This window comes from Phoenix dactylifera, chromosome 1 (genome assembly GCF_051530095.1).
Source record: "Phoenix dactylifera cultivar Ajwa chromosome 1, Ajwa_hap1_PhDact_Kaust_v1.1, whole genome shotgun sequence".
In the NCBI taxonomy this organism is placed as follows: domain Eukaryota; kingdom Viridiplantae; phylum Streptophyta; class Magnoliopsida; order Arecales; family Arecaceae; genus Phoenix; species Phoenix dactylifera.
The window spans coordinates 36,344,364-36,370,596 of NC_143190.1; the positions used below are offsets into that span (position 1 = coordinate 36,344,364).

Genomic DNA, 26,233 nt, shown 5'->3' on the forward strand with positions numbered 1-26,233 from the left:
GTCGGGTCACATTCAAAACCCTCCAAGCCGTCATTGGACTCGGCCTATTGTTAGCTCAAGAGGCCTATGGACTTGGTCTCAAGGGTTTCTTCTTGAATAATGACGTCAGATTAGCTGTTGAGAAAATTTTTGCAAAGTGGATGGAGGCATTGCAATATGGAGAACCAATAGATGGATTCTCCTTTGGGTGACGCCAAGCTATAAATTCATGCTTACAAGAAACACTGACAGTAGTAAAAAGGCAGCTAACTAATTGTTCATTTTACAAAATTTCAAAGAAATAAGCATGCATTTAAAAGAAATGGCAATATGAAAGTGCAGTGTTTATGCATAGATAATAGTTATTCTCAAAAACAACTTCTCAGAGTCATACTGGAAGAACAAAGCACTTATCTCTCTCATGACTGGATGCCTCGATTGTTTCTTCTAGAACCATTTTACCCATTGAAAGCTTCCATTTCATCAGACTTCCTGAAGTCCGAACATGCTTTCACAGGAAAATTTCCACAGAAGAATGTTCAATTCAAAATTCCGAGCAAAATGTTCAATTCAAAATTCAAGTCATGGAAATGCATTCCAGCAGATCATTTCTTTCTGTAGGAAACCAAGCAAGTGTTCAGTGGAAAATTCTTGGGGCCAAGGTAACTTTGATATCGTAAATCCCATAAACCCTGCACCTGAATACATATCAAGAGAGGGAAAAACTGCAAAAGGTAAGGGTGGACCAGAGCCAACAGAACTTCGATCTACTTTGTTGGCATCGCACTCTGCTCTCAGCATGCACTGGGGAGAGGTTCCAGGTTCAAAGGTAGAAAATGGCATTGCCACAGTTTTTTCGCAAAATGAGTACAATCTAATCTCAATACAATGAAAAACATAAATAGCCAAAGTGAAAAAACAATTAGAAACATAATATTTTTAGGAGCAGGTTCCTACTTATTCTGGATGGTTATTTGCAAATAAAACATGAACCTATTCCAGTCTGAATGCCATACTCTGGGTTTAACATCTGCAAAGAGATCCAGATATTTGGTTTCAACAGATTGTGTAAAAGCTCTCTCGGAAGCAACTTCAGAAAGTGGCTCTCATACAACATACAAAAGGCTAAACTTCATAGCAGCAGGAATTAACAAGATAGAGGATGCTACAGCAGCTCCAAATAAACGATGCGAAATTGAATATGCTGCACTCAGCTGTGGCTTCTTCAGAGGCAGATGCGGTGATGATGGACGGTTTGAAACAACTTCAGTGGATTCAGATAAGGCTCGACTTGCTTGGAGGGCTCGGCTTCCATGTGAAGAATTCATTGGCTGTGAAGTTCTCAAATAGAAAGAAGATCCGCAAGGGGACCTACTGAAAGTTCTGTAGACCCCAGGTCGCTCAAGGATTGGAAGTGACCGGTGAAACGAACCTGTACTACAATATCCAGAACTGGTGCCTGTGAAAGGATTTGAGAAAATTGAATGCAGCATGAACTTAGCACCATACTGAAGCAACTGTAAACACACAGTACCGTCAGAACTCAAGAAACCTAGTAAATATTAATAGCATAAGCTCAGATGCAAGACATAGGCGGCTAGCTGAGATCAATAGGAATAGCTGAACTAGCAAACCTCTTAATTAAAACAAGCTTGTCACAGATGCATGGCTAGCAAGTCTGTGCGGAGGAATACAAGGTGAGTTGATTTCTCGCAGAGATTTGCACCAACAAAGATATTTCAAGGAACAATTGAAACATGAGTTATCGACCGAAACATTAAATGCGTGCTTAAACAACTTGTTAATAATTAAATTACATCCAGTGCTGTAAAAGGAAATTACATCTTCATGTTTTACTCAGCCGAATTTCAGAGACTGGTTTCCTTTTCCTTGCAAGAGCGTTTTCAGATCCTCTGTTTTGTTATTCTGATCTTAGTGTTTCCAGATCCTGCAAACCTCTAATCTTCCACCTCCCCCCTCTTCGTATAACTTCCCTGTATTTTTACTTTCTTAATAAATCTGGGTGGCTGTTTCGCTGCTCCATCAAAAAAAGATAATGAGGATATTTATTAAAGCTACGGAAATATGAACCGACTAAACAAAACGAAGAAAAAAGCTAGAAAATAAGGACTTTGTGAAGCTATTATCCTTGTATATAGTTGTAATCTGGAGTCACTAATACAAAAACAATGCAAAAATGTAACTAGGATATATACGTGTCCATGTATCTATGTACAGAACTTGAAGGTTACCTGAAGAATGGATGTAGGAGTGGCATCGAATTCTCTTTTCACGGCATTTGTATGGTTTCAGAATCAATATGTACGAAAGGTATGTGAGCAATCTTTGGCCAGTCATCTCCTCCTCTTTGGCATCGGTCCTTCAAAAAAGGGCATGCACCGATGTGTAATTCTTCGAGCGAAGTAGGCAAGCCATTCCCTGGTAGTGCCCTAACCTTAGGGCAGGTGAGTATAGATAACTTCCTGATAGAGGGAATATTTGCCAAAATAGGTAGGCTTTCAAGACTATGGCAGTCAGTTATATGCATACTTTGAAGGGATGTCAGTTGCTGGAACCATAGCTCCTGTTCCCTTGTAAAGTTGGTCATACCATGACACCAACGAATATGCATCCGTTGCAGTGAGGGGAGGCTTCCCAACAGAATCCACAGATTTTGAAGTAGGACCGTGTGGTCTATGGTGAGACCATTAAGAGTTCGCAGTCCCTGCTCCTCGTGGAGCTGCACAGGTTCTGAGGACTCGATGAGCTTCGGACATCTTGTGAGTTCTAGTCTTTCAAGTGTAGTAAGGAACTGTAACCCCCCCCCAACTAACTTCATCTCCGGGCAATCCCAAAGTTCCAAATGTTTGAGAGAACTCAAATTTGATAAACAAAGAGATACTTGGGCGTGGTAAAACTGGATGTGTAGCTTGGTGAGAGATGTGAGACTCTGCAAACATCCGGGCAGTGCATTGCCGAAGTCACCACATTCTACGAGGCTGAGCTCAACAAGCGATGAGGACAGGAAGAGGAGGGGTACTTTCCCTAGCTTGAAGCATCTATGGAGTTCGAGTGCATGAAGCCGAGGTAAAAATTGTGCGCCATCTGCTTCCAACCATTCCTCCCATTCCTTGAAGTCCTTAAATGTTAGTGCCTCGAGGGATGGAAATGCCACACCAGTGTCACCATAAAATTCACGACCAATTCGTTTTACGGCAGGCATGTTAGCAAGATGAAGTTCCTTGAGGAAAGGCAGCTGCCCTAGTGGCGGCAGACTCTTCAACCTGCCACAAGAATCTAGAGAAATAAATTCTAGATTGGTGAGAAACTTGCTTTCCACCATCCAAGTTGGAAATCTGGTACCTCCGTAGCCCTTGATCGTCAGCTCTTTAAGACTGGGATGTGGTTGGAGGCCTTCAAATATCTCCTTCTCCGCATCAGGAAGTCTTCTTGCATCTAAATTCTTTACTAAATGCAATGCAGTTAGGTGTTCTTTGTCTTCCAACATCGCCTCCATGGCCTCCTCCTTACTATTGACATTCTCAAGATTCTTGATCGCAAGCCGTCTCCGAAGATTTCGCAAGCCCTTCAACTCTCCAATCTCATGTCGCCTTTTCTTTGTGACTCGGAATTCCTCTAATTCTTGAAGGTTGATAAGATCTCCAATCCCAGTAATTAGAGAAATTGTGTCTGCTTCTCCATATAAATGCCGCAAGTTGATTAATTTGTTCATGTCTTCGGGTAACCTTTTAAGGTGGCAGGATCGCATCCTCAAAACTTGAAGATGGCAAAGCCTACCAAATGATTTGGGCAGCTGTTTGATCTTAGTGCAGGAGACATCTAAGTACCGTAGATGTGATAACCCACTGATAGCATCCGGTAGCTTCTTCAGCTTCACCTGACTGTAAGATAAATCCAAAACACGCAAGCTTTTTGATTGTTTTAACATGCCATCAAGAAAACTGTAAAATCTTTCAGAATCATTATCACCAAAGAATAAAATGGACCGTAGGTTTTGAAGTCTACACGTGTCCATAATTGCATCCATTTTTTTATCAGTCCTTAGAGTCAGGTGGCGAATTGTCTCTGGAATTTCTCCTTTCTCATCGCTGATGACCAAACATTCATCCAACGAAACAAAAACTGCCAATTCTCTTATCAGATCATGCATCACATACTTGTCATTCAGAGTTGGTAGAAAGAAGTACCTGCTAGTTAATTCGTCATATATCTGACCCCCGATGTCCTCCATTCTCATTCTTACCCGACTCTTGTTCTGGATAAAGCCTTGAGCCATCCACATCTGGACCAACCGGTCCTTTTCGAAAACATAGCTCCTGGGAAATATGGAACAGTAAGCGAAGCATTGCTTGAGATTTGCATTCAAGTGTTCGTAACTTAAAGCCAGAGATGGAAGGATATTATCTAAAACATATTCATGTTCCCACCACTCACTTTCTAAGATCATCTTCCAGTAATCCTCATCCAGTTTGGAGTTCAATAAACTTCCCAGTACCTTCCCAGCTAGAGGTAAACCATGTAGTTTTTCAGATATTTTCCTTCCTATTGTTTGCAATTTTTCCCTTCTCTCTTCCTCAAGAATTTTTTCACCGAACGCACAATGTTCGAAAAGTATCCAATAGTCATCTTCCTGTAGGCTCTTCAATTCTATCGGGTCCATCGTGCCCATAACTTCTGCTACTACTGGACTCTGTGTTGTCACCAGAACCATGCTTCCTTTCGCTCCAGATATCAAGGCACCACGGAGTTCTCTCCACTTGCTACCTGTCTCATCCCACACATCATCAAGGACAAACAAAAACCTCTTGTTCCTCGTAGCATCTCCAACTTTCCCTAGAATGCCATCCAAACTACTATCGTCCGAGATCCGGGCGAGCTCCGAGTCATACGCCAGCTATTTAGAAATCCGCTTGACATCAAAATCGTCAGACACATAGACCCACTTCCTCAGCTCAAAATGCCTTGCTACTCTTTCATCATTATAAATAAGTTGAGCCAGGGTAGTCTTGCCAACACCCCCAATGCCTACTATAGGAAGAACACCAACACTAGGGTAGCTACTACTCCCAGTCCCACTTTTGATGCTAGATTCCGGTTCATCAGCTAAATGCAACAACATATCTAATATCATGTCTCTCTCTATGTCTCTCCCAACCACAATGTCCTGGATAATCGAGCTGGTCTCTCTGGTCACACTCCTCTGCTGTGAGTTGTAGTCCTTTAATTGTTCTTCCATACAATTGATATCAAGATAAATCTTTTCAAGATTTCCCGCAAGATTTTTCAAGTTTTTCAGGTCATCGTCGGACATTATAAAATGCTTGAGAAGCTTAACAGCGGGGGATACGAAGTCACTCACCTTGCTCTTGCTGTGTAGCTTATCATGAAGCTCCTTGAATTCAAACTCATCCAGCAGGTCGTCAGCCTCGTAGGCAGCATCTTTGAGTTGCCTCAGCCATGCGGCCAGAGCTGGATCCCTGATCGGCCTCCCCTCCACTGCCTGGATCACGGCTCGGATACGAGGAAGTCTAGCCGTCACATCCTCCGCCATAGCCTTCGCACCCGTGAGCAGATCATATTGGTCGTCCAAATGCAGCGAAACCTTCTCAGCCAGTTTATTTACGACGCAGGTTGCAAACCATCCTCCGACTATCATTCCGATCATCCCCATATCCATATTGGAGGACACTCCGGGTGCACAGCGGTAGTCTTGCTCTCCGTGACCTGAAGACAGGAAGCTTGCTCGCTCGGCCTTGTTCCTAGCTTGCAATTTTAAGCGGTGTGATTAGACCTATAGACAAGGTGCATCAATTGAAGACCGCGTGCTCGTGGACGGAAACGAAAGAAGACATCGTCTACCAGTGCATCTATTGAATAAAATATAGCGTTTTTAGCAATAAAATAAAATAAAATAAAATAAAATAAAATAAAATATAGCGCGTTAGGTACGAAAATATCGTGACTGGACAAATCCATATTTTGGAGATGACGCTAGACTCAAGTTGCAAGTTTACAATGTCAATCTAATACGGTGCGCGTCTGCCACTGCATCAATTGAATGAAATATAGCGCGTTAGGTACGAAAATCTCGCAACTGGTCAAGAAAAGATTTCGGAGATGACGCTAGACTCCAAGTTGCAACTTTATAATGTCAAATAGCTTGCCCTTTGATGTTGAACAACACTATTACCTAGAAAGGTTGCCATGAGAGGAATCACTTGCTATTGAACTTCTTCCACAGTGGGGACCTAGACATCTCCTTTTCTTTTCTCTGTTACGATATTATATGCTTTGGTTTCGGCATCTCTCCCCCAACTTGCGCCTATTCAAGATGGAGAAAAAATTCTTGTCATGCTGATCCACCTGGACAACGACATGAAAGAATATGGCTAATCATACACCAACCATATTTTGAATTGCTGTCTTAGATATATTTTCAGATTTTTTTACATATTTTATTTTATGATTGATATGGATGTATTTTAAGTAGATTGGTTTACTAAACCCGATTTTTTTTAAAAAAAAAAACCCATTTGGCAGTATTTATAAACCCTTTTTTTTCTCCCTCTATTCCTATTGAATGTGCTGTTCACGAAGAAGTTCAAGGCTCAACCCAAGTGCAAGTCATTATTGAAGCACGAAAATTAGATTTGGATGAGATAGACATTGTGGAAGATGTAATTATGGTAAACATAGAAAATAATTGGTGCAAGCCACTGGTTTGATGATAACGTGAAGTAATCTTGTTCTTCTTCCACGTAATGTGATAGGACAAAATAGGCCATCACTGTCACGTTAGATGTACAATAATGTGGAGGACACCTTACAAAGATAAAAGCCAGCCACAGATACATAATAGAAGTATATGAACCCGATTTTATAATTTATGCTAGCCTTATCTCTTAAGGGGTCCACATGAATTCTAAAATAATGATCTGGTGTAACATGAATTTTATCAAACACCTTGTAGGCCCAAAACCTTGCTCTGATACCACTTGTTAGAAAAGACTAGACAAACAACTTTCCTATATTTGTGCGAGTAGAATGAGAATACCACAATAATTGATCAATGCAAGAACTACCAAATGCAAACCACAAGAGACACAAGCAAAAGACAAGAATTTTAGGTGGAAAATCCTCCAATATGAGGAAAAACTATTGGACCTAAGTCCACCTCAAACCTCCACTATCAATAATAATAGGCTTACAAAGTATCTTCTCTAGGTTAAGCTAGAGAATCATATACATTAAGGATCTTTTTCTTGGATCATAAACAAAGAGTTAAGATGAAAAAGAGTTTAGGCTCCAATAATAAAATAAGAACAATCTCACCGGACTGAGGTAAGGCTCCTCTTTCTCCTTCCCTTTCTTTTCTGTTGTTTCCGGCCTTGTTCATCGTGATTGGAGCCGATGCAGCACCAGAAAATCGCCGAAACAAGGCATCCCTGTTTCGGTCCTCATCCCTCTTGTTTCGGCACTGCCAGCCGCCGGTTTGGCCGGGGCTGGGGCCGCTGTCAAGTGGGGGCCGGGCCGCCATGGCCACCGCCCCTTGGACCTCCGAGGGGGGGGGGGAGGGGAAAGAGGCGGCCGAACGTTAAGAGAGGAGAGAGACGGTCTCTCTCTCTTCTTCCTTCTCTTCTTCCGCTCTCCTCTCTTTCTCTCTCCTCTCCCTTGATTTCTCTCTCCTGTTTCTCTCTCTATGTTTCAATCTCTTGGGACTCTCTATATGAGACTTTCTCCCTCTATGGGTTTTCTCTCTAGATTCTCTCTCTCCAGTTTCTCTCTCTAGATTGGAGTTTTCTCTCTCTAGTTTGATCCGAGGAGATCATTGTTTGTACGGATTGCTGGATAGTCGTGGGTCAATGGAGGGTTTTGGGTTGTCAGATACTCCGGATAATTTTTAATATTGATTTGATTCTGTAGGGTAACAAACTGTTGGACAAAGAGACATTGAGCAGGGTTCTGTGCACCCTAGTTCGTAGATCACGGTGGTCTGTCTGGGTTGTCAGTAAAGAGTAAGAATCCTTGTACGCCAATCCTGCATGATATAAATATTTTTGCATCATATATGTTTGATATACTATGATCCAGACAAAGCAAAATAGTTATATATTTTATTATATTTTGATCGGGTTGGCTTGTGATTGGTAGTATGATGGATGCATGTATGTGTATATCTTATACCTACATAATTGAATTTATGAATGTGGTGGTATGGACTAACCATGTTATATTGGTTGCCCTGTCACGGGCCGGAAACGTGACCATGGTTAGTCTACGCCGGATATAAGATGGAAAAAGGAATTAATGTGTCACGCCCCGAACCCAGCACCCGGGTTCGGTACGCGACCGGCCGCATGGGCTCTAGAGCAGTGCCCTAAAGATCATGCAAGGCCTATGATTAACAAAAATTCCAATAAATGCACAATTAATCTAGTAATTCAAATAGAGCAGTCCGACATGTCCAAATAAACAAATTAGTTCAATTACAAGATCTTCAAATGTTCATCGACATCAAAGAAGGACAAACAAACTAACTAGCTAATGACTCTGATACTTGCACTCTGCGCCCATCCCATCCAAATCTAAGCATCCTGCAACTCTGATAAAAAGAAAGAAGAAAAGGGGATGAGCTTTACAGCCCAGTAAGAATCCCTACACATCCACACCAACACAAAAATAATAAAAATCTGAAAACCACGACAAGTCAAAGCACATATCATGAAGTCATAAACCGGCTATCAAGCTCAAATAATCGATATAAGTATGTCCATCAAACATCAATAAAAGTCCAGCCACACAAGAAATATATAGCATATGATAGCTCATAAACCTGTATTATAGTTTCAATGTCTTTTCTTCAACTTGATCCGGTTTAATTATCTTTCCGACTTTGGGTCAAATCTCGGTCACATTTCTCAGCCTGTGGTGGGGCAACCAAATTATCACATTTTCAGCCTGTGGCGGGGCCTGCACATTATAGTTCCACATTTCTAGCCTGTGATGGGGCCTGCCAAAGTATCACATTTTCAGCCTGTGGCGGGGTCTGCACATTATAGTTCCACATTTCTAGCCTGTGAGGGGGCCTACCAAAATATCACATTTTCAGCCTGTGACGGGGCATGCCATAATAACAAGATAAACCCAAAGTTCCTTTTCATACAATCTAGTTTAGATCTACACATCAATTTTCTTTTATTTATTTCGGCTATAAACTAACCACAGTCATGTTTCCAGCCCGTGACGGGGCAACCAATATCACATGGTTAGTTTAGAGCACCACATCCATCAGTCAAATTTTGCAGGTGTAGGTTATGCGCATGCATGCATCCATCATTATACCAATCACAAGCAAAGACGATCAAAATATAATTTAAATATAAAAACCATTTTGCTTTGTCTGGATCATAGCATATCAAACATATATATATAGTGCAAAATATTTATATCATGTAGGATTGGCGTACAAGGATTCTTACCTTTGTTAACTCAGACAGACTAATCACCCGCCCTCACGGCAATCTATAAATTCGGATACGCAGGACTCCGCCCAGCGTCCTCTCGTGCAATAGATTGTTCTCCTATAGAATCAAGTAATATTAAAATTTACTCAGGATAAATGATAACCCAGAACCCTCAAAACACTAATCTCCCTGGATCTAAGTTTAGAGAGAGAGCCCAAACTAGAAATAAATCGGAGAGGGAGAGAAATATAATAAGAGGAAGGGGACGGGAAGCCCCTTTCTCTTTCTCTCTTCTTCCTTCTTCCCGACGGAAAGGGGAGGAGAGGGTTCGGCTGCAGGTGGCCCACGGCCGGCGACGCTCCATGGTCGTCGGTCTGTGGCGTGCCGGTGGTGCCACGCCCGGCGATGGCTGGCCGTGCCATGCCCTACGACTGTTGGGAACCCGCCCATGCCGCTGATATTTCAAAAAATTCAGATGGTAGCGGAATCGGCATAAGCGGGATCGACGTTCATCGCATGAACGTTGTTTCATGAACCGTTCGTAGTTAGATAAGAATTAAAACTTTTTAAATACTTTAGGAAGATCAGATCTTCACCTTGTGCGGGTAGATGATCACCGCAAACTGAAGTTCGTGGTCTAGGATGAAGGTTCGCTTGAAGCCGTTCAAATGTCCGGCCTCTACGGGTATCCACACGAAGTAGTGATCCGATCGAAGCTCTCTTGTCTTTCCGGGGTGCTAGCTTCCTTGCAAAGACTTCTTTTGATGGCTGATTTTCTCTCTTTCAATCAACCCTTGATTGTGCTTGAGAGGAGGAAGAAGAAGGATGAAGAAGAGGAAGAAGAAGAATCCCCACGCAGCCTTCTTTCTTTTCCCTGCGTTGGAAGGAAGAAGGGAGGAAGAGGATGCCGCCAACACCTTTGGCTTTTATCTTCCTTGCTTGCGGCTGAACCAAGAGGAGAGGAGAGGGAGGCGTACGGCAAGGAGGAAGAGGGTTCTTCTATGCCCTAGGTGCCGCCCACAAGTCCCTTTTTATAGACATGTGGAGCTCCTAACATTTAGGAGCTCTTGATGTCTTTCCTAAGAGGGGGCGCCGTCTCTTCTCCCTTCTCCACGTGGAAAGGGGAGGAGCTTATCCCCCTCCTCATGGTAAACCCTAATCCATATTAGGTAGGAATTGGAATGCCCTAATGTGGTCAAGCCCTAATCCAATTAGGCTTAGCCCAAGGGTGAACCAATTTGGATCCAATCTAGGTAAGTCCTAATCCAATTAGAACTTAAATCAATTTTGACTCAATTGAACTCTTCAATCCTAATCCAATTAGGAGTCTTATTGATTCATTAGATTAATAATTAATTGTGACTTAAGAAATTCTAATCCAAATTAGGACATATTTAATTTTAGTTCTAATCCAATTAGGACTCTATTTGAATCCGAAGTCCTAATCCGATTAGGACTCTAGGAATCCTACTCCAAGTAGGAATCCAATTTTGATTCAAAACTCTTAATCTCATTAGGATTGCAGGAATCCTATTCTAAGTAGGAATCCCAGTCCTACTCCAACTAGGATTTCCAGTCCTAATCCAATTAGGACTCTAGGAATCCTACTCGAAGTAGGACTCTTGTTTCAAGTCCAATTAATTAATTCCCTTTCCTTCTTCAACTTCTTATCAATCGAATTGATTACTCGTGATTCATAATCACTTTTCAACCATCGGATCGGTCAATACTTCTAGTGTGTGTGACCCCATAGGTTCTATTCTGACTGGTAGTGAGATATATTGCGATCTCTATCACAATATCATTGAAAACTCCTTTCAATGGGTTGGAACGATTCCAACTCAACTCATTAGGATTTATCGATCATCGAGATAATCCCTGTGAGTCCCACCATCCACCAGTGACACCTAGCAGCATGTAGTGGCTACCCAGCAGAATGAAATGATGAACCTCTAGGTGCAGTTAACGTGTGATACAGTCCTACTATCGTGGATCCCTACAGGACGGAGGTCATGGACAACTCGTCAAACCCCATCGTCTGTCATATGTGAAGATTTATTCGACTTAAGTTCGAGAGTGAAAAACTCTTTCTCCACTGTGCATACTGCCCCGGCCGAGGTCTTACGAACTCAGTCTTATAAATCACATAGGATCTCTCCTTTTCTATCAAGGTCGATAGATTCCATATAGGTGCATACTCTACTCCTACAGTGAACTTACTGCAGCCAATCTACACTGCATGGACCCATATGGCTAGAGATCATGTATGTGTGCAGTCAAACTACAATAACCTCACTGTGAGTAGCCGAAGCACCGCAGGTCAAAGGACCAGTCACACTACTGCAACATCAAGCAAGTCACTGATGAGTGGATAGACATCCAAGTGACTTCTTGTCTTGGTCACGCTCAGTACCCTTGTTCTCTAACAAGCACCTGCACTATCACTTTAGTGTCCCTACACTGTGGACTCAAGTCTCGTCCATCCAGAATGAAAGTGATCTGTGCACTGATCGGATCGATCACCGTCCTCGTGATGATCCATTGATCAGGAGCATTTAGAAATTAATCACCAATAATACATGGCTCAAATTCTCAACTCTTGAGAGTATGCATCATCATCTTATTAATTTCTTGGACGATTCATAGACACATAAATAATATGAATGAAAAGATGCCTTTTATTTATTCAATAATAAATAGTCAAGTACAAAATTATGTCCCTAGAATTAACAATGTGTCAGCCAGATTGGCTTCTAGGGCATACATCTAACAATCTCCCACTTGCACTAAAGCCAATCAGTCATATATCTAAGCCCCATCTTCTCAAGGTGGGCTTCAGTCTTTTGCTGACTTAGCTGCTTAGTGAACGGGTCTGCCACGTTATTCGCGGAGTCTACTCTCTGATCCTCTACATATTTCTTCTCAACATAGTCGCGTATGAGATGGAAGCGCCGCTCTATATGCTTAGACTTCTGATGAGACCTTGGCTCCTTAGCAAGGGCTATGGCGCCATTATTATCGCAGTAGAGTGTTATGGCATCTGATGTCATCACGTCCAACTCTGCAATGAATTTCTTGAACCAGAAGCCTTCCTTAGCAGCTTCAGAGGCGGCGATGTATTCAGCTTCCATAGTAGAATCAGCAATGATCGGTTGTTTAGAACTCTTCCAATTCACCGTACCACCATTGTACAAGAACACATATCCAGATGTTGACTTCCTGTCATCGACATCAGTCATGAAGTCTGAATCTGTGTACCCTTCTACTTTTAACTCTGATGATCCTCCAAAAACCAAGAATAAATCTTTAGTTCTTCTCAAGTACTTAAGAATATTCTTCACAGCTGTCCAGTATTCTTCACCTGAATTCGACTGATATCTGCTTGTGACACTCACAGCAAGAGCTATATCAGGTCGTGTACATAGCATGGCATACATGAGGCTTCCTATTGCCGATGCATAGGAAATCTTGCTCATGCGTTGAATCTCTTCAGATGTGTTGGGGCACATCTTCTTGGAGAGATGAATTCCATGCCTAAGGGGTAAGAGACCCCTCTTGGAGTTTTCCATGCTGAACCTCTTCAGCACCTCCTCTATGTACATCTTCTGTGAAAGGCCAAGCATCCTTTTAGATCTATCTCTATAGACCTTTATTCCCAAAATATAGGATGCTTCCCCAAGGTCTTTCATGGAGAATTCTTTTGACAACCAGACCTTGACCGAGGTTAGCATGGGAATATCATTCCCTATCAGTAGGATGTCGTCCACGTACAGTACGAGAAATACGACAGCGCTCCCACTAACCTTTTTGTAAACACACGGTTTCTCTTCGTTTTTGATGAAATCAAACGTTTTGATTGCGTCATCGAAACGAGTGTTCCAACTCCGAGACGCTTGCTTTAGTCCATAGATGGACCTTTGCAGCTTGCAGACCTTGTGATCTCCATCACTGGAAGTGAAACCCAAAGGCTGTTCCATATAGATATCTTCATCAAGATATCCATTCAGGAAAGCAGTTTTCACATCCATCTGCCAGATTTCATAATCATGAAATGCTGCAATAGCAAGCAATGTTCGGATGGATTTTAGCATGGCTACAGGTGAAAAAGTCTCCTGATAGTCAATGCCTTCGCGCTGACTATACCCTTTCGCCACAAGCCTTGCCTTATAGGTCTCTACCTTTCCATCCGAACCTATTTTCCTTTTGTAGATCCATTTGCATCCAATAGGTACAATACCTTCTGGTGGCTCTACTAAGGTCCAGACTTGGTTAGAATGCATGGAGTCTAACTCTGACTTCATGGCTTCCAGCCATTTCTCGGAATCGAAATCAGATATCGCCTCGTTGTAGGTTTTGGGATCCTGTATGTGATCCCTATCTTCCACTAGGAACATTTCCTCGGTATCCTCTTCTAGTATACCTAAGTATCTATCGGGAGGATGGGAGACCCTACTAGATCTACGAGGTGGTCGAGGGACATCGTGTACTGGCTCTGTATGAATGGGTTCAATAGGATCCATGACTCGTTGCTTTTCAGAGACTTTCTCTTCAAGCTCAATTTTCCTCCCACTGCTTTTATCAAGGATAAACTGATTTTCCAAGAAGATGGCATGACGGCTCACAAACACATTGTGATCCTCTGAGATGTAAAAATTGTATCCTAATGACTCTTTAGGATATCCTATAAAACGAGCACTTATGGTCCTAGCCTCTAGTTTGTCCGCCTGTAGTCTCTTGACGTGGGCCGGATATCCCCAAATCTTGAGATGACCCAGACTTGGTTTCTTACCATGCCATATCTCATACGGTGTGGTAGGAACTGATTTAGAGGGAACTCTATTCAATAAATAAATCGCTGTGAGTAAGGCATCTCCCCAAAGAAACATAGGTAAATCAGTGAAGCTCATCATGGACCTGACCATATCCAATAGGGTCCGATTCCTCCTCTCTGACACCTCGTTGAGTTGAGGTGTACCCGAAGGTGTCCACTGTGAGACTATGCCGTTTTTCTTGAGATAGTCCCGGAATTCCCCACTAAGGTATTCTCCTCCTCGATCTGATCGAAGAGCCTTAAGAGGTTTTCCAGTTTGTTTTTCTACTTCATTCTTGAACTCTTTGAACTTTTCAAAAGATTCAGACTTGTGTCTCATAAGATACACATACCCATACCGTGAATAATCATCGGTAAAGGTAATGAAGTAAGAATAACGTCCCCTGGCTAGCACATCGAATGGGCCACATACATCTGTATGTACTAGGGTAAGTATTTCAGTGGTCCTCTCCCCATGTCCTACAAAGAGCAGTCTAGCCATTTTTCCTTGAAGACAGGACTCGCAAACTGGATATGACTCGGAAGTCAATGAGCCTAAAAGCCCATTTTTATCCATTTTGTTCATTCTGTCTTCTCCAACATGGCCAAGCCTGAGGTGCCACAAATATCTTTGGTTTATCTCATCCCTGGATCTTTTGGATCCTTTGGCACTCACTTCTTGCTCGGTAACATTCACAGATACATCCATATGTAAATGATAGAGACTGTCGATCATGAAACCACGTGCAACTATTTTATTTCTAAAATAAATAGAACAGCAGTCTTTGTCAAAAGTAAAAACATGACCTTCCTGTGCTAGACATGAAACAGAAATCAAATTTCTGCTAGCAACAGGTACATAATAGCAGTCTCTAAGTAATAAACTAAAACCAGACGGTAGTCGCAGATGGTAGGTGCCCATAGCCACAGCAGCAACTTTTGCCCCGTTGCCAACCCGAAGGGTTACCGCACCTTCCGCCAGCCTTCTACTTTTCTTTAGACCCTGCATGGTAGTGCATAGATGAGCACTAGAACCAGAATCTATAACCCAACTAGAAGTAGAAGAAACCGTTAGATTAGTTTCAATTATGAGCAAGTCTATACCTTCTGAAGGTGTGTCACCTTTCTTGTTCTTCAGGCTCTCGAGGTATGAAGGACAGTTTCTCTTCCAGTGGCCGTCGACATTGCAGTGGAAACATTTTCCTTTGTCGTTAGCCTTTTTCTTTTGAACTTCCTTCTTTGGCTTCTTGTCTTTCTTTTGCTTCTTAGCAGACTTCTTTTTCTTCCAAGTAGACTTTCTCTTGGAACCAGAAGTCAATTCAGCAGCAAGGACATTGCCCCTTAAACTTTTCAAGGCTCCCTCAGCAGTTACCAACATGTTTATCAGTTCAGTCTTAGTGCATTCAATTTTATTCATGTGGTAGTTTACTATAAACTGACCAAATGAATCAGGAAGTGACTGTAGGATCAAATCCACTTGTAATTCCTTGTGCATGTTCATTCCGAGCTTCTCAAGCTTCTCTAGGTCCTTGATCATAGTCAGACCGTGATCATGGACAGACTGCCCTTCGCGCATCTTTGTCTTGAAGAGCCTCTTGGACACTTCAAAACGAGCTGTGCGACTCTGCTCACCATACAACTCTTGTAGGTGTGCCAGTATGTCCCTAGCAGTCTTCATATTTTCATGCTGGCATTGGAGTTCATTTGACATGGATGCCATCATATAGCATTTTACTCTAATGTCATCATCCAACCACTTTTTATGCATCTCACGCTGAACATCAGTAGGACGTGTTGGTAGTGTGGGGATATCTGAATCGAGTATGTAGCCTATTTTCTCACAGTCCAAAACAATTTTGAGGTTTCTAAGCCAGTCTTTGTAATTGGTTCCGGTCAGTCGGTTGGTCTCAAGAATACGGGTCAAAGGGTTTGAAGCTGACATTGTATCTGCAGAGAGTAAAAATTCTAGTTAGACTTTTGTACTTGATCATTAATTTGTTCTAAGGTCTTTTAGAACAAATGTAACTCCCACTATGTTCTCGAATCCCTCACACTCCTCTGGTAGGAAAACGGAAATCCCACACGACTAGGATTTCTAGTGGGTACTGCGGTCCCACCAATTTACATGCCACCTCACCTAACAGTTATTGATGACACATAGATTGATGAATGTACAACTCTTGTACAATGCTTCTCAAGCATGTTGCAGTGTAACTTGGTCTCTAAGCCATGAAAACCTCACCTAACAGTTATTGGTACCATTTCTTAGTTAAGTCAGCCCACCGTATAACCGTAGGAATAAAGTCGTCATTGGGTCCTCACCTAACAGTTATTGGTGCCCAACCCCACCTTTACCCTACAACATCTCATGTCTATAGAGAGGTCCAGCCCCCCGATGCAACTTGACCACTGTGTCCAGCCGAGACAAATCAACATCAGAAAGGCCTTAGCAGCTCTACTACAGTGGAAGACCTATTGACTTAATATTGGTTAATCAGGTCTTAGTGTTTGCAACTTGAGCTCTTCATAAGAGGTAATCGAACAATTGGCCAGGTAAGCAGGTGGGAGGCTCCCCTTACTCAGAGAGTAAGGTCCTAATTAAGTAACCACCTTTCATGCTTTCCTAGACACCAATTAGATCAATTAATCTAATATGACTTGCTCATGTCGGTTCACTCTCGACTTGATTGAGGAGGTTTTGATTTAGGTCTCAATTGGGTTTGCTACATCACATGTAAACCTATCTACCCGACTCACATTCACATCACATGCAAACGGCACATTGCAGGCAGTTATAATCGCAGCAATAATTAAAGCTAAACTTTAAATAGGTGATGATCATGGATTCTAGTTAGGTCGTATTACAAGCACATGCACGTCAATCGATCAACTGGTCTTCAACTCTTGAATTGGTTCCAAGCCTCCTTGATTCGATCCTTGACCAACTCTTGATCCAATCGCCATCAACTGCTTAGACTCCTGTTCATCTCATGCCTTGTCTTCAACTTGATCGTTGACGTACATCACATCACAGAAATACAACCAGATGTAAAATAAAAATAAAAATAAATTACATCTCCTTTTAGAAGGCACGCAGGCCTCTCAAAACATCAAATAAGATGCATGCAAGCATCTGAAAAATTACATGACATCGCAGGTCATTACATTTGATACCAAAAGGGTTTGAATCCTATGATTATCACCATATGCAACAATTATAATTTTCAGATCTGAAAACTAACTGATTATATCATGACATAGGTCGCTGATCATGCTAATCATGATTCTAAACTTTGTAATCTCATTAACAATGTAATTAGAATCATCATCTTATCACATAAAAATCAGCATGCAAAAATTCAGCAACCCTGAAAAATCTGCATGCAGAAATTTTCAGCATGCATGATCATTCAATTTTCAGATCTAATAAGCCTTTAGATAATTAATTCTTACCTTAATCTACGAAGCCTAGGCTCTGATACCACTGTTGGGAACCCGCCCATGCCGCTGATATTTCAAAAAATTCAGATGGCAGCGGAATCGGCATAAGCGGGATCGACGTTCATCATATGAACGTTGTTTCATGAACCGTTCGTAGTTAGATAAGAATTAAAATTTTTTAAATACTTTAGGAAGATCAGATCTTCACCTTGTGCGGGTAGATGATCACCGCAAACTGAAGTTCGTGGTCTAGGATGAAGGTTCGCTTGAAGCCGTTCAAATGTCCGGCCTCTACGGGTATCCACACGAAGCAGTGATCCGATCGAAGCTCTCTTGTCTTCCCGGGGTGCTAGCTCCCTTGCAAAGACTTCTTTTGATGGCTGATTTCCTCTCTTTCAATCAACCCTTGATTGTGCTTGAGAGGAGGAAGAAGAAGGATGAAGAAGAGGAAGAAGAAGAATCCCCACGCAGCCTTCTTTCTTTTCCCTGCGTTGGAAGAAAGAAGGGAGGAAGAGGATGCCGCCAACACCTTTGGCTTTTATCTTCCTTGCTTGCGGCTGAACCAAGAGGAGAGGAGAGGGAGGCGTACGGCAAGGAGGAAGAGGGTTCTTCTATGCCCTAGGTGCCGCCCACAAGTCCCTTTTTATAGACATGTGGAGCTCCTAACATTTAGGAGCTCTTGATGTCTTTCCTAAGAGGGGGCGCCGTCTCTTCTCCCTTCTCCACGTGGAAAGGGGAGGGGCTTATCCCCCTCCTCATGGTAAACCCTAATCCATATTAGGTAGGGATTGGAATGCCCTAATGTGGTCAAGCCCTAATCCAATTAGGCTTAGCCCAAGGGTGAACCAATTTGGATCCAATCTAGGTAAGTCCTAATCCAATTAGAACTTAAATCAATTTTGACTCAATTGAACTCTTCAATCCTAATCCAATTAGGAGTCTTATTGATTCATTAGATTAATAATTAATTGTGACTTAAGAAACCCTAATCCAAATTAGGACATATTTAATTTTAGTTCTAATCTAATTAGGACTCTATTTGAATCCGAAGTCCTAATCCGATTAGGACTCTAGGAATCCTACTCCAAGTAGGAATCCAATTTTGATTCAAAACTCTTAATCTCATTAGGATTGCAGGAATCCTATTCTAAGTAGGAATCCCAGTCCTACTCCAACTAGAATTTTCAGTCCTAATCCAATTAGGACTCTAGGAATCCTACTCGAAGTAGGACTCTTGTTTCAAGTCCAATTAATTAATTTCCTTTCCTTCTTCAACTTCTTATCAATCGAATTGATTACTCGTGATTCATAATCACTTTTCAACCATCGGATCGGTCAATACTTCTAGTGTGTGTGACCCCATAGGTTCTATTCTGATTGGTAGTGAGATATATTGCGATCTCTATCATAATATCATTGAAAACTCCTTTCAATGGGTTGGAACGATTCCAACTCAACTCATTAGAGTTTATCGATCATCGAGATAATCCCTGTGAGTCCCACCATCCACCAGTGACACCTAGCAGCATGTAGTGGCTACCCAGCAGAATGGAATGATGAACCTCTAGGTGCAGTTAACGTGTGATACAGTCCTACTATCGTGGATCCCTACAGGACGGAGGTCATGGACAACTCGTCAAACCCCATCGTCTGTCATATGTGAAGATTTATTCGACTTAAGTTCGAGAGTGGAAAACTCTTTCTCCACTGTGCATACTGCCCCGGCCGAGGTCTTACGAACTCAGTCTTATAAATCACATAGGATCTCTCCTTTTCTATCAAGGTCGATAGATTCCATATAGGTGCATACCCTACTCCTACAGTGAACTTACTGCAGCCAATCTACACTGCATGGACCCATATGGCTAGAGACCATGTATGTGTGCAGTCAAACTACAATAACCTCACTGTGAGTAGCCGAAGCACCGCAGGTCAAAGGACCAGTCACACTACTGCAACATCAAGCAAGTCACTGACGAGTGGATAGACATCCAAGTGACTTCTTGTCTTGGTCACGCTCAGTACCCTTGTTCTCTAACAAGCACCTGCACTATCACTTCAGTGTCCCTACACTGTGGACTCAAGTCTCGTCCATCCAGAATGAAAGTGATCTGTGCACTGATCGGATCGATCACCGTCCTCGTGATGATCCATTGATCAGGAGCATTTAGAAATTAATCACCAATAATACATGGCTCAAATTCTCAACTCTTGAGAGTATGCATCATCATCTTATTAATTTCTTGGACGATTCATAGACACATAAATAATATGAATGAAAAGATGCCTTTTATTTATTCAATAATAAATAGTCAAGTACAAAATTATGTCCCTAGAATTAACAATGTGTCAGCCAGATTGGCTTCTAGGGCATATATCTAACACCCGGCCGACCGGAATGGAAGAGGAGAAGGCCGAACCGGCTCGGCTTCTCCATCATTCTGGAGGCTTTCCGACCTCATTCCCAAAGAAGCAAGGGCCAAAAACGAAGAAGGAGGAGAAGAAGAAGATGCTCACCTTGCCTCCGGCGAGGTCCTCCCGACCGGATCGACAGCGATGGGCCGATCCCTTCCGCGGCAAGGTAAAACCCAATCCCTTTTTTTTTTGTGGAAGGGCCCTCGGTTGTTGCCCTAGAAGGAGGAGGGAGGCGTTCCTCGCCCGATATGGGAGGATTAAATCACCCTCTAACTTCCCCTCCGATGGATTCGGGAGGGGGAGAAATTTGAAACAGGGGAGGGAGGCTATTCCGATCGGGATACTCCCTCCCCCCTTTCTTTCTTTGTATTGGGCCGCCTTATTCAGAGGCCGGCCCAATCCTAGGTGGATCTTCACATTCTCCCCCCCTAAAAAAAATTTCGTCCTCGAAATTGACATACCTGAGGTTTCAAAAAGCTGCGGATACTTGGCTTTCATCTCTTCTTCGAGCTCCCAAGTAGCCTCCCTTTCCGTATGATTATTCCATTGTACCTTCACAAAAGAAATGGTTCGATGTCGTAGTACCTGATCTTTTCTATCCACAATTCGTACCGGGAACTCCTCATAGGTCAAATCCTCCGGAAGATGTAATGGCTCATATGCTACCACATGACTCGGATCTGGGACATATTTCTTCAACATTGACACATGAAAAACATTGTGCACACCGGATAAAGCCGGTGGTAAAGCCAGTCGATACGCCACCTCCCCAACCTTGTCCAAAATCTCAAACGGCCTAACATACCTAGGGCTCAATTTGCCACGAACTCCAAATCTCATCACACCTTTTGTAGGTGACACTCTCAAGAAAACATGATCTCCAATTTGAAATTCCAGTTCTCTCCTTCTATTATCAGCATAACTCTTCTGGCGACTCTGAGCTGTACGGAGTCGTTCTCTGATCATTTGCACCTTATCAACAGTCTGTTGTACTATTTCTGGGCCCAACAATTTTCTCTCGTCCTCGTCATCCCAACAAATAGGAGATCGACATTTCCGGCCATACAACGCCTCAAAAGGGGCCATTTGAATACTTGCTTGAAAGCTATTATTGTAAGCAAACTCTACTAGTGATAAGTGGCCATCCCACGCTCCTCCTAGATCCATGACACAGGCTCTCAACATGTTTTCCAAGATCTGGATGGTTCTTTCTGACTGTCCATCGGTTTGGGGGTGGAAAGCTGTGCTAAAGCTCAATTTGGTTCCAAGAGCCTTATGAAGACTTTTCCAAAACTGTGATACAAATCTACTGTCTCTGTCTGACACAATGGTAACTGGGACCCCATGCAACTTCACAATATGCTCTATATATAAGCATGCCAATCTCTTTAAGGAGAAACCAACTCTGAAAGGCAAAAAGTGTGCTGATTTGGTTAGCCGGTCAACAATTACACACACGGCATCATTACCTCGTAGGGTTTTTGGCAAGCTAGTCACAAAGTCCATAGTGATATGCTCCCACTTCCATTGAGGAATAAGTAGAGACTGTAATGGTCCCGCAGGTCTTTGATGTTCTGCTTTTACCTGCTGACATACTAGACACTGAACTACAAATTGAGCAATATCCCTTTTCATACCACTCCACCAAAAATGTTTCTTTAAATTCTGATACATCTTTGTGCCTCCTGGATGCATTGTATAAGCCGAGCTATGAGCCTCCTCTAAAATTTCATTTCTTAATTCTGGGACTTTAGGGACGCACAATCTGCTACCGAATCTTAAGGAACCATCCTCATGCACATGGAATTCGCTTTGAACACCAGACTCTACTGTTCCCCTTACCCTCTGCAATTCTGAATCCTCTTTTTGAGATGACTTAATCCTTTCAATCAAGGTAGGCTGTACCATAAGATTAGCAAGTCATACCTGAGGATCATGCAGTCATACTTCAATCTCATATCTCTCTAGGTCCAACAAAATGTTTCTTTGTGTAGTGATCAAAGCCGCTAATTTACTTGAAGATTTCCTGCTTAGAGCATCGGCCACAACATTTGCTTTTCCCGGATGGTAATTAATAGTTAAGTCATAATCCTTTAATAGCTCTAGCCATCTTCTTTGCCTCAAATTCAGCTCCTTTTGAGTATAGATATACTTTAGGCTCTTGTGGTCCGTAAAAATTTCACAATGTTCACCATATAAATAGTGCCTCCATATTTTTAAAGCAAAGATCACAGCTGCTAACTCCAAATCATGAGTAGGGTAATTCAGCTCATATGGTTTCAACTGTCTAGAAGCATAGGCTATCACCTTCTCATTCTGCATAAGAACACAGCCAAGACCTTTGTGTGATGCATCACTATAGATGCTGAAGCCTCCTGTTCCAGATGGAAGGGCCAATATCGGAGCTGTCACCAATCGTCTTTTCAACTCCTGAAAACTCAGCTCACAATCCTCCTTCCATTCAAATTTTACTTGCTTTTGGGTTAGGCGAGATAGAGGCGTGGCAATACGAGAGAATCCCTCAACGAATCTCCGATAGTATCCCGCCATTCCCAAAAAGCTGCGCACCTCGGACACATTAGTAGGTCTACTCCAATCAACTACTGCCTCTACTTTTTTTGGGTCGACAGAGATGCCATCCTTGGAGATCACGTGCCCGAGAAAGGTGATACTGTTTAACCAGAACTCACATTTCTGCAACTTGCCATAAAGCTTGTTTTCTCTAAGAGTTTGTAATACTATCCTCAAATGCTCCTCATGCTCTTGTGGACTTTTTGAATAGACTAGAATGTCATCAATAAATACTACCACAAATTGATCCAGGTAGGGTTTGAACTGTTAGGATCCCACATATGCCATGAAAATTCGAAATAATTTTCAGATTGCAGCGAAAAAACTATGCGGGATCCGTTCATCGCATGAACGTATTTAAAACCATTCATTTTTAGATAGATTAGAATTAAATTATTTTAAACCATTTTAAAATCATTAAGAAGATCATATCTTCACCTTGTGCGGTAGATGGTCTCCGCAAATCTGATTTACGTGAATTTGTAGAAGGTTCGTTGGAAGCCGCACACGCGTCCGGCCTCTACAAGTATCCACACGAGGTAGTGAGTCGATCGAAGCATTTGGATCTTCCCGGGGTGCTAGCTCCCTTGCAGAGAAGGCTAATGATGGCTGAAGTCCTCTCCTTTGAATCAACCTTTGATTGGCTTGAGAGGAAGAAGAAGAAGGATGGATTTAGGAAGAAGAAAACAAGACCCGCAGCCTTTCTCTTTTTCTTCCTTTTTGGAACCAAGATGAAGAAGGAAGAGGGCGTCCCAAGCTTTTCTTTTTCTTCTCTTGATTGTGGCTCAAAGGAGGAAGATGGAGGAGGGTGCTCACGGCTGGAATGAGGAGAAAAACATTCATCTTGGCTGAAATTCCTTGCTCCCTTTTTAATTGCAAAGGGATAAAGATGGGCTCCTATTTTTTAGGAGCTCATCCTTATCTCTATTTCATGCCACCTAGGAGGGGCATGCGCCCCTCCTTTTTCTCCCACGCATGGCTCAAAGGGAGGGGCATATTCCCCTCCCTCTTATCCATTTAAATCTGCCACTTAATCAAATTAATGGGTGATTTAATTTGGGTCTAGTGCATGAGTCCAATCCTAGTCAAAATAGGACTTGTATGGACCTATTTCAATTTCCTCCCAATCCTAATCTAATTAGGACTTAATTGAACCATGACTCTATTGAACTCTTCAATCCTAATCCAATTAGGAGTCATGAAATTAATTATATTAAATTTAAAATTAATTAGGACTTAAGAAAATCCTAATCTAATCAGGACTTGTTCAAATTTCAGCCCTAAAATAATTAGGACATTAGAAATCCTATTCCAAGTAGGACTCTAATTTAATTTGAAATCCTAATCTAATTAGGACTCCATGATTTCCACTCCAAGTAGGACTCATGATCAAGTCCAATTAATTAAATCCAATTAATTAAATTAAATTACAATCCGATTGCAATTATTCCTTCTTCTAGCCACTAACTCTTAGCGGGTTTTCATTTATCAATCTAATTGATTATTTGTGATTCCTAATCACATTCAACCATTGGATCGGTCAATACCTCTAATGTGTGTGACCCCATAGGTTCCATTCTGACTGGTAGTGAGATATATTATGATCTCTATCACAATATCATTGAAAACTCCTTTCAATGGGTGGAAACAATTCCAACTCAACTCACCAGGAATTATCGACCATCGAGATGATCCCTGTGAGTCTCACCATCCACCAGTGACACCTAGCAGTATGTAGTGGCCACCCAGCAGAATAGAATGATGAACCTCTAGGTGCAGCAATCGTATGATACAGTCCTTCTATCGTGGATCCCTACAGACCGGAGGTCATGGATAACTCGTCAAACCCCGTCGTCTGTCATATGTCTAGATTTATTCGACTTGAGTTCGATAGTGGAAAACTCTTTGTCCACTGTATATTATTGCCCTGGCCAAGGTCTTAGAACTCTGTCTAATAAATCACATAGGATCACTCCTCTTCTATCAAGGTCGATAGATTCCATGTAAGTGCATACCCTACTCCTACAGTGAACCTACTGCATCCAATCTACACAACAAGGACCCATATGACTAGAGACCATGTATATGTGCAGTCAAACTACAATAACCTCACTGTGAGTAGCCGAAGCACCGTAGGTCAAAGGACCAGTCACACTACTGCAACATCAAGTAAGTCACTGACGAGTGGATAGACATCCAAGTGACTTCTTGTCTTGGTCACGCTCAATACCCTGTCCCTACACTGTGGACTCGAGTCTCGTCCATCCATAAGAAAAGCGATCTGTGCACTGATCGGATCGATCACCGTCCTCGTGATGATCCATTGATCAGGAGCATTTAGAAATTAATCACCAATGATACATGGCTCAAATTCTCAACTCTTGAGAATATGTATCATCATCTTATTAATTTCTTGGACGATTCATAGACACATAAACAATATGAATGAAAAGATGCCCATTTATTATTTAATAATAATAAAGTCAAGTACAAATTTATGTCCCAGAATAAATAATGTGTCTGCCAGATTGGCTTCTAGGGCATACATCTAACAATCTCCCACTTGCACTAAAGCCAATCAGCCATATATCTAAGTCCCATCTTCTCAAGGTGGGTTTCAGTCTTCTGCTGACTTAGCTGTTTAGTGAGCGGGTCTGCCACGTTGTCCGCGGAGTTTACTCTCTGTACCTCGACATATTTCTTCTCGAGATAGTCGCGTATGAGATGGAAACGCCGCTCTATGTGCTTGGACTTCTGTTGAGATTTTGGCTCCTTAGCGAGAGCCATGGCGCCATTATTATCGCAGTAGAATGTGATGGCATCTGATGGCATTACATCTAGCTCTGCAATGAACTTCTTGAACCAGAAGGCTTCCTTTGCAGCTTCAGAGGCGGCGATATACTCAGCTTCCATGGTAGAATCAGCAATGATCGGTTGTTTGGAACTCTTCCAATTTACCGTACCACCATTGCACAAGAACACATATCCAGATGTAGACTTTCTATCATCAATATCAGTCATAAAGTCTGAATCTGTGTATCCTTTTACCTTTAACTTTGATGCTCCTCCAAAGACCAAGAACAAATTTTTAGTTCTTCTTAAGTACTTAAGAATGTTCTTCACAGCTGTCCAGTGCTCTTCGCCTGGATTCGACTGATATCTACTAGTGACACTCACAGCAAGGGCTATATCAGGTCATGTACATAGCATGGCATACATGAGGCTCCCTATTGCAAAAGCATAAGGAATACTGCTCATGCGTTGAATCTCTTCAGATGTGTTGGGGCAAATCTTTTTGGAGAGATGAATCCCATGCCTAAGGGGTAATAGACCCCTCTTGGAGTTTTCCATACTGAACCTTTTCAGTACCTCCTCTATGTACATCTTCTGTGACAGACCAAGCAACCTCTTAGATCTATCTCTATAGACCTTAATCCCCAAAATGTAGGATGCTTCCCCAAGGTCTTTCATGGAGAACTCTTTTGACAACCAGACCTTGACCGAGGTTAGCATGGGAACATCATTCCCAATC

The 26,233-nt window shown here is 42.2% G+C and overlaps 1 pseudogene across 1 annotated transcript; it reads right to left on the reverse strand.

Moving 5' to 3' along the window:
• Window positions 1-1,588: 1,588 nt before the first annotated feature.
• On the reverse strand, window positions 1,589-22,680 carry LOC113463371 (putative disease resistance RPP13-like protein 1; annotated as a pseudogene). The gene is made up of 4 exons (XR_016413063.1): window positions 22,078-22,680; window positions 20,592-22,029; window positions 2,232-5,781; window positions 1,589-2,014 (listed from the first exon to the last, which is right to left on the reverse strand). The product of XR_016413063.1 is annotated as a putative disease resistance RPP13-like protein 1 (transcript).
• Window positions 22,681-26,233: the final 3,553 nt, after the last annotated feature.